The 7,586-nt window shown below is 48.9% G+C and overlaps 1 non-coding gene across 1 annotated transcript; it reads right to left on the bottom strand.

Moving 5' to 3' along the window:
- Positions 1–7,157: 7,157 nt before the first annotated feature.
- Positions 7,158–7,264, bottom strand: LOC120643207. Its single transcript, XR_005662897.1, has one exon. It is a non-coding gene; the product is annotated as a small nucleolar RNA R71 (small nucleolar RNA).
- Between the last annotated feature and the right edge of the window lie 322 nt (positions 7,265–7,586).

The raw sequence follows: 7,586 nt of genomic DNA, 5'->3' as shown, positions 1-7,586 counted from the left end.
TGAGTTTGGCCAGGACATCTTCAAGGATGAGGATGAGCCAGAAGCCTTTGAGGGTGATGGTGGTGTCCCTGCACCGGCTGCAGGCCCACTTCCTGGGGATTCGAGTTCTGACGACGATGGCGGCCCGCTCCCCACAGCTTCGACTACGGCCGATCAACGTCCAGCTCAAGGTTCTTCCTCCAGGACCCATGCTGAGGGCGGTGGCGAAGTGACTTCACCTCAGCGAGTACACCACCAAGCCCTGCGGGATCATCCTCCAGAGAGGATACTTGGGGACCCTCACCGAGGAGTTCAGACGCGGTCGAAGGTTACCTCTATTGCCTTCTGTGCTCACTCTCCTTTTGTAGCCACCTTTGAGCCCAAAGATGTTGGACACACTTTATCTGATTCTAACTGGGTCAATGCCATGCATGAGGAGCTAGAAAACTTTGAGCGAAACCAAGTCTGGGTCCTTGTAGAGCCTCCACCAGATTGCCACCCTATAGGTACCAAATGGGTTTTCAAAAACAAACAGGGTGAGGATGGGATGGTTGTGAGGAACAAGGCTAGGTTAGTAGCTCAAGGTTATAGCCAGCAGGAGGGGATAGATTACGAGGAGACTTTTGCACCTATAGCTCATTTAGAGGCCATCCGGATCTTTTTAGCCTTTGCAGCTTCGAAGGGGTTCAAGCTGTATCAGATGGATGTGAAGAGTGCCTTCTTGAACGGGTTCATAGAGGAAGAGGTCTATGTGAAGCAACCTCCTGGTTTTGAGAGTCCCAAGTTTCCAGACCGAGTCTTCAAGCTTCAGAAGGCTTTGTATGGTCTGAAACAAGCCCCTAGAGCCTGGTATGCGAGGTTGAGAGCCTTTTTGCTTAAGCAGGGGTTTGTCATGGGATCGGTTGATAAGACTTTGTTTCTCCTCAGGCGTGGTGCTGATTTTCTGTTGGTTCAGATTTACGTGGATGATATTATCTTTGGTGGCTCCTCTCACTCTCTTGTTTCTAGTTTTTCTGATGACATGAGCAGGGAGTTTGAGATGTCGATGATGGGTGAGCTTCAGTTCTTCCTCGGGTTACACATCAAGCAAACCCGGGATGGCACCTTCGTCCACCAGGCCAAGTACACCAAGGACATGCTCAAGAAGTTCGACTTCGGGGACCTCAGTCCCATGCCGACTCCTATGAGCACTTCTACGGCACTGGATGAGGACACTGAAGGTGTTGCTGTGGACCAGAAGGAGTACAGGAGCATGATCGGCTCGCTCCTGTACTTGACGGCCACCAGACCCGACATCCAGTTCGCGGTATGTCTCTGTGCGAGGTTCTAGGCTTCTCCACGCACTTCTCACAGGAACGCTGTGAAGAGGATTTTCAGGTACCTCCGCTACACTCCTGAGTTTGGCCTTTGGTACTCTTCTTCCTCTTCTCTTGCGTTGGTTGGCTTTTCTGATGCTGATCATGGTGGGTGTCGGATTGATCGCAAGTCGACTTTAGGAACCTGTCAGTTTCTTGGAACTTCTCTTGTGTCTTGGTCTGCCCGCAAGCAAACTAGTGTAGCTCTTTCCACCACAGAAGCCGAATACATTGCTGCTGCTAGTTGCTGCTCCCAGATCCTTTGGATGAGACACACTCTCAGTGATTATGGCCTAACCTATGGCAGAGTTCCTATTTTCATTGACAGCACCTCAGCCATAAGCTTAGCCAAGAACCCCGTCCTACACTCTCGCTCCAAGCATATAGACGTGAGGTTCCATTTCCTGAGAGATCACTATGAGAAGGGCGATGTCGAGCTGACCCATGTATCCACTGATAATCAAGTAGCCGACATCCTGACCAAGCCCCTAGAACAAGCCACCTATGCTCGCTTGCGGGGAGAGCTTGGCGTGTGCTACCCATTTTGAGTTGGGTAGTTGTTTCTGTAGTTTAGGATTGGTTTTCCTTTATTTTTGCTTTTTCTTGCATTTTTGTGTACATACCATTTTGCATAGCATTTGCTCATATGCATTACATTTGCACTAAGCTTCTCATGTATGATATCTGCATTTACTTGTGCCTTGTGCTATGCTATGAGTTGTATATATGCTTTGACCATGTGTAGCTAGCTCCTTTGAATATGTTGTATATTGGCTCCGAGCTTAGCTATTTTATTCTTTGAAAATCATAAAACATGGTCACCTTCAGGATCTGCTACTAGCATGTGTAGGCTTGTATGCGTATGCTATCTTGTTTCATGCTTAGTGGCTAGGTCCTTTGCTATCATATGCAACAAGATGCCCTCTTTTGCTTCATGATTGTATTGCAAACTCAAACAGTTGGTGTGTCATAATTGGTATTCAATTTCAAAAATCCAACTTTTGGTATATCATGCCTTGCTCTGAGTGAAAAGATCCAGGTGGGATTGCTTGCACCACTGATCTTGTACCGAGACTGCTCCTCTGGAGAACTTGGACAAGGCTGTGAATGACTGGGAGTGTTGTCTTAAGCTTCTGATGGTCCTTGACCTAGGCTTGGCACATTCGCTAAGTTAAGCACTTGCAAGTTTTCAACCCCTGGCACCACTTCTTCTTGTTGAGAAATTAAGAGTTTTCAGTGGGTTGAGTGGCAGTTGCTGTGATATGCTTTGGATAGCTCACCTGTATGTTCTTGCTAGCACTAGCATACTTGTTTACCTTCTAGTATTCTAGGTCCTTTCTGGTGATGCTTTTTCTTTTACAAATGACAAATGCTTGTTCATGCTCCGTATAGATATATTCTTATGAGCTTCTCCATGCATTGTCTTTGTATATGCACCCTCATATGCTATGCTGTTTCGACCCTTGCAAATACTGTTGTTCTATACCTGGAAGCTTGTTAGGCACGCATGCATTGCACTTCATGGCATATTTCCAGGGGGAGCATCTAGACAAGGGGAGGTACCTTAGTGTGTGCCTTGTCAACAAGGGGGAGAGATTGGTGCTTGGTCTAAGGGGGAGAGTTTGTTGTTTGGTGTCTCTGATACCTTAGGTAGAGAGATTGTGGAGAGTTCCAGTCTTTGAGTGTGCACACATCGGGGGAGAGTTGCATAGTGAGGGGGAGCTTCATTTCAGGGGGAGTTTTGAGCTTTTCATGCTCTTTGCTGGTTGTGTTGAGCCTTGCCTCTTTCTGGAGGGACCAGCTTTGCACATGCTTGGCTGTGTTGAGCCTTGCCTCTTTCTTGAGGGGTCAAGCATGTTTAGGAGTCAGTGCGTCGAGCCGTTGCCCTTGTCTTGGGGGCTGACTCTTTTGGCTTTGCTATCTTCAAGTGATCTATTCTGGCTTTCATTCGCTTTTCTTTTGATCACTTGAGTTAGCTCTCTTTGGTCTTCCTTTTCATTTTGGTTATCTCTTTCTTTCACCAGTGCAAGTGTGGGGTGTGGTGTTGACAATGCACTCATCAAGGGGGAGATTGAGAGGCAGTGGAGGCCTGCTCCTTGGTGTGATAAGTGATTGCGCCAGTTCTTGGTCTGTGGTGTGCAGGTACACGGATGGCGCGGTGGCAGTGAGATGGTTTGGACAAGAGCGAGGCGCGTGCCGATGCACCATGCGGCGGCGTTGCGGTGGCAGGGAGCTCGACGACCATCCGGAGGCAGGAGACCTTGCAGTGGCGTTGAAGGCCCGACCGGACGACCGTGCGGTGGAGAAGGGCGGCCCAGATGCTTGGGCCACTGCTGGGCCGCGTTGCGATCCACTCCTGGCGCCAAGGCAGGACGGCGTGGAGTTTGTTGGTAGCTCGGGAAAGACCAACGGCTGGGATGCGTCGACGTCGGCCAAGTCGGAGGGAGATGGCGATGGCGTCTGGATGACGAAGGCGCTAGGGTTCCGGCGGGAGGTTGGACACGTGGCGACATCGGGCTTGGCGGGTGTGCCGGAAACATCGCGCGGGAAGGTTTGGCAGTTCCTCCAAAACCGCTCCCGAACTAGGTTTCGGTAGTTTTCCCAAAACTGCCCCCGTGAAGATTCCAGAAGGGCACGTGGCGACATCGGGGCGATTGCGTCGGGTCGAAGCAAACTTCTCCAAGTCGTTGCAGCCGTCGGATGGTCTTCAATGTATCTTTTCCGGTTTTGCCCCTAAGGGCCTTCTAGTTTAATTTTAACACTTAGGGGTATTCTAGTCTTTAGAGGAAGACTTGGAGGGAAAGAACAGGGAGCCAACAGGGAGTGGGTGCGCTGGCTCCCAGGAAACAAAAAGGCCAGCGCCCCCCCCCCCCCCCTCTCTCGGCGGTTGCCTGGCGACAGCGCTCAGAGACACAAGAGCCCAGGCGCCCGCTCCTTCTCTCCCTCTCATGTTCTTCCTCCCTTCTCTTCTCTAGGGGTAGGATCTAGCCATGGATTCTTGAGTTTTTGTACTAAGATTGTGTGGGAAAGGAGGCCCTTCCCTCCTTGTGCCCTCCGGGGTTTGAAATTGAATTTAGTTTCGTGTATTTTGTTGCTTTTGGTGCTTGAATCCTCCAAGTTCTTGAGTTCTTTGTTCTCGAGGTTCTTCCACTTATTGCTGTAGTCCTTGATGCTCTTTTGTGCGACCTGAATTGTCCTAACCAAGTGCTAAAACCCATATAGGTCGTGAGCCTTCAAGAACTCAGTTTTTAGAAAACCCCGTTCTTGGTCACTAAACCTGTGATTCCTCCCAAACCATGGAGTGATTCATCAATTCCTTTCATGGACGTGTTCACAAGTCCTTTGTGATCATGCCTACCAAGTTTGGTGAGATTTGGACTTGATTTGATCGTTCGATTATCGAATTTTTCTCGGGTCACAGGCTGGGAAACGCCTCTGGACTCTGCTTTTCGACAGCACCGGTTGAACCGATGCTTGAGTTCAAGGTCGTCGGTTCAACCGGTGAGTAGCTTTCTCGCTCGTTAGGGTTTTTCTGCGTGTTGTCGGATTGAACCGGTGCTTTCTCTCTCTAGAGCATCGGTTCAACCGGTGAGTGTGTTTCTGCGGCTATTTTGTCCGTTCAACCGGCGTATAGAAATTTCTTGTCGTCGGTTGAACCGGTGCTCTGCACTTGTCGTTTTGTTGCCCCTCTGGACAACTGCACCGATGCCAGAAGTTGATTTTGTTGTTTGATCCGGTGCACTACTGTCGGTTGATCCGACGCTATTCAAACCTTCTCATCGGATCAAACGGCGCTGCTTTTCACGTGCTGCAGGCTCTGTATCATTGGTTTAACCCACGCAATCAATTATGTGAGCGTCGGATCAACCGGTGATATATACCTTGTTGGTTCTTGTGCTACTTTCTGGTGTTTGCTTCCACGCTTGTTCACTCTTGTTCCTAGGGCTGTTTTGTGTTAGTGTAGCTCCCCTATAGCTACTCTGCACTTCACCTAGGACTCTTGGGTTGGGTGCGTAATTGGGATCAAGGCCGAACTTTCATTTGCGAAAATTTTTGATCGGCTCTCATTCACCCCCCCCTCTGGTCGCATTTCTCGGTCCTTTAGCTGCTTCGAGCGGGGGGGCGGCGGTGCGAGTCCGACGGTCCATCAGCGCCGGTATTTCTCAACTAGCAATATGGCCCAGTGCAGCCTAAAGCTCCATCATCCGATTCAGAAGATTGTGACGATAGTATTCTAGTGCAAACTTGTTCTAATTCTGCTTCTAATTTTTTTCTTTTTTGCAAAATCAGCTAAATGGCTTAGCCACAGCTATCTTCGGCTATAGCTGTGCTTAGCTGTTGAGAAGGTCAACAACTAAGAGCCTTAGCCGGAGATTTAAAACATTGTGTTCAATGCTTGCATTGCATGATCGCCCTGTGCCTGAGATGGTTTATATTTCGTACTAAGAACTCTATCAACTGCTCCAGTATTCGTATGTTTGCTCTAGTATGATATCTGTCCATCCGGAGGGTGGGGGCTCCGCGCGGGACACTAGAGTATCCCTTACTAGTGTAGACATGGTGTCTAGATTAGCTAAGAGTTGCTGGATGTCAACTATACCCATGGTTTGTAGAGGTAGCCGGCAGGTGGTGACAGCCCTGTCCGAGCCCGAGTAATCCGCCACATTCGGTATGGGGGTAGGAGGCACATAAAGCCGCCGGGGTGTATGGACTCCTCCCGTTGCTTCGATAGCGGTCTCCCTGTTGTGTAGTTTAATCTCTGGCGATCTAACCAATGAGATAGTATAGATATAGCTAGCCTAGCACAGTTGACTCGAGCTCTAACTTCTGCCTTGCTCCTGGCTTAGAGCATCTTTTATCTTTTTTTTATTCATCCAGAAGGTAGTTTGTGTGTGTCACATTACCTCCTACCATGTTATATATCTTATCCCTGTTTATGCATGAGAAGATCCAATCTAGATAAAGTTCAACAACTAGTCTATATCTCTTCACTCACCGCCTTCCCTGCAGAAATATAAATGACACCCCGGTATATTCCCGGGTAAAATGCTACAGCAGTATTCCGTGCGCTTGCGGATTCATTCATGGTTCATAAAATACTGCCACCCAAAATTGGTGTCTGCGGGCATCATCGCTGCTTTCCCGGTGGTGACATTGGTAGGCGCCAACAAGCATTTTTGGCGCCGTTGCCATGGAAGGTACAGATTGAAGTATATAGACAAAGTTATAAACAAAATCAAAATTGGTATTCGCTTGCTAAACAGGCTAACTTGGCTTTGTTTTCTTGTCTTTGTTGATATGAAAATAGGGTAGTGTATGACCAGTTTCGACTTGCCGCAAAACATTCATTTCGATCCAAAGTCACTTTTGAGGAGGACGCGAGTTCGTCTCGTATCACTTTAGAGACCACTCTCGGCAGCCGAACCAGTCGTTGCATCGTCATTAGCTCCCCGAGCTATGGCCCAGAGGACACTCCGTGATTACTCTGCTCCGTCTGCTAACCAGGTCCACACCGGGCCCGAGGTTAACACCGGAGGGGAAAATTTCGAGATCAAGATGGGTCTTATTACGATGGTACAGGACAACCCTTTCTGTGGCAAGGCCAATGAGGATGCCAGCGCTCATCTCCAGCAGTTCCTGGAGCTCTGCATTACTTTTGTTATCAAGGGTGTATCACAAGATGCAATCCGGCTCCGTCTGTTTCTGTTCTCTCTCTTGGGGAGAGCGAAGCAGTGGTTTTATGCTAACAAGGCTGCTGTGGACACTTGGGACAAATGTGCCAAGACGTTCCTCTCGAAGTTCTTCCTAACGGGCAAAACCAATGCTCTTCATGGTCGGATTTCGAACTTCCAGCAGGCATCAAATGAGTCAATTCCTGAAGCTTGGGAGAGACTTCAGGAGTACATTCTAGCGTGTCCGCACCATGGAATGGACAATTGGCTTATTCTACAGAACTTCTACAAAGGATTGACTCAGTCATCCCGTGATCATATGGATGCCGCTGTGGGTGGAGCTTTCTTCTCGCTGACCATTGAAAGAGCTACATCTTTGATCGAGAAGATGGTTTCCAACCAAGGTTGGAGCGATGATCGCCTCCAACCACGCCAGCGAGGCATGCACTCCGTCAAGGAGGATGACATGCTCGCTATGAAGATTTATCTCCTCCTCAAGAAATTTGAGGATTATTCCCAAGATAAGGCTCAAATGCAAACACTTCAAGCCTTGGAAACTCGCATGACGTGCGAGGTTTGC

The sequence above is a fragment of the Panicum virgatum genome, chromosome 7K (genome assembly GCF_016808335.1).
Source record: "Panicum virgatum strain AP13 chromosome 7K, P.virgatum_v5, whole genome shotgun sequence".
Lineage (NCBI taxonomy): Eukaryota > Viridiplantae > Streptophyta > Magnoliopsida > Poales > Poaceae > Panicum > Panicum virgatum.
Note: the sequence above shows the minus strand (reverse complement) of the source record. Positions and strands in the feature narration are given on the sequence as shown.